Consider the following 1,939-nt stretch of genomic DNA (forward strand, 5'->3'; position numbering starts at 1 on the left):
CCCCCCCCCCCCCAGAATCCAGAGGACAAACTGAATGATCAGTGTAAGATTCTGAATACTTTATCCTACTCATCTAGGGTAGTTTCGTTTTTGAACTTGACATCTTTATTATGAGGTTTTGGCCATTTCTCGCCACGCTGGCCAGACAGATTGGCGAGGGGTAGAGGATGTAGGGAGGGATATGTGATTTGAAGAGGGGAGGGGTTTGAGGATCAGACATGATTTCTCTCTGTTATAGGAGTTGGGAGAAAAATCACAGCTCACGTAGGCAGAGTCGTGTCCCTGAAGTTTTACACCGGGTTCGTATAGGAATACCTACTCGCTACCTAAAGCTTTCCGAATATTTCTGAGTATTTCTGAAAAATGTTCCAATTCGTATAAAAATTATGAGAAAAATTTTCACTAGGAGAGAAAGAAATATATTAGTATCTCTGTCTAACCTTAATGCGGCGTAATGAAAATGAACTTATTTGTAGTATAATATTTTGAAAAGCTTTTGGCTCAAATCGTCTCGTGTCGCGATTCTGATTAGAGGGTCTCTAGTATTACCCAAGAATGTAATTAATGGCATGCCTTGGATAACATTTGTTAAGATCAAGGTCATTGAACCCAGTAAACACAATGTTACATGTAACACTGTAGTGTTATATTACACAATGTATTATATTAGTTATCTTGTTGAGCTGATATTGCGATTGCATGTTACATATACACAGTGTTGGAACAGATATCGTTTGAAAGGTATCTAGATATAGATATAGGTATTATGTGGGAAAAGTATTTATAGATATAAGTATAGATACATTTTTTTATAACTACCTAGGTATAGATACAGATATAAATAAAAAGTATCTGAAAATTTAGATACTTCTTAGGTGCTTTCAATAAAAAAAAAAAAAAGAAAAATTGGGGGAAAACGGAGAGAGTAATAAGCAACGTAAATTAAATATCACACTTTATCTTTATTTGTTTATCTTAATATATAAAAAAAGTCTCGAACATATTAAAAAAAACGTAGAGATCTCTCTAACATCTTCAAAAAACATAGAGACTACAAAACATAACTTTGTAATGTTGTACATCGCTATTTTTCACGTTTTTTTAACATTAATAAAGTTTCAAATATTGTGTGGGACAATCGGTTTCTTCTTGGAGTTAAAATTTGGCCACCTGCACTGAACAGCCTTTCAACAGGTGCTGAAGACGGCAGAATAGTATTATACTATCTAAATACTTTTTGAGTTAAATTATAATTTATTAACGAGTTAACAGTCTTGCTTCTACCTTCAAAGTAGCGTAAACATTCCATTTGTATAACGTTTTGCTTTCTATTGAATTATTTATATTGGAATTCTTGATGAAATCATGAAAGAAATCTTCATCATTACTTATACTCGTTGAAGAGTTCTCTTTATTTGTGCTTAGTTTCCGTAGGTACAACTTTTCACATTCGCATAAAAATAAAGTTTTTACTAAGTTGTATTTATCATCACTATTATTCAGCCATCTCAATTTAAATTTTGGATGTGAAATCGTTGCCAAAATGTAGGGTTTGGATTTATTACAAAGGATTAAACGGTAATATACAAGCTTTAAAAGATGACTAATTTTATTAAGGTAAAGTTATTTCAATATAATATTTAATATTCGGAACGTTTCGACTCATACAGAAGTCCTCTTCAGTCTATATAAACGTTATCACATGATAAGCATTAAATTAAAGAATGTCGCTAACAATAAGAAACGCATGATGTAAAGTGCATGATGCAAAGTAGTCAGAAAGAATCATAGTACATCCAAATAAAGTCAAACAAATTATAGCATCAAGATGATATCTTCCTTTTATCCGCTCAGTAACGAAAAAGGAAGGTGTCACATACGAATAAATTAAATTCAAGAATCTAATGAACAAAAAATGAATGAAATGTTGAATATGTAA

This window comes from Trachymyrmex cornetzi, unplaced genomic scaffold, assembly GCF_001594075.2.
Source record: "Trachymyrmex cornetzi isolate Tcor2-1 unplaced genomic scaffold, Tcor1.1 scaffold168, whole genome shotgun sequence".
Lineage (NCBI taxonomy): Eukaryota > Metazoa > Arthropoda > Insecta > Hymenoptera > Formicidae > Trachymyrmex > Trachymyrmex cornetzi.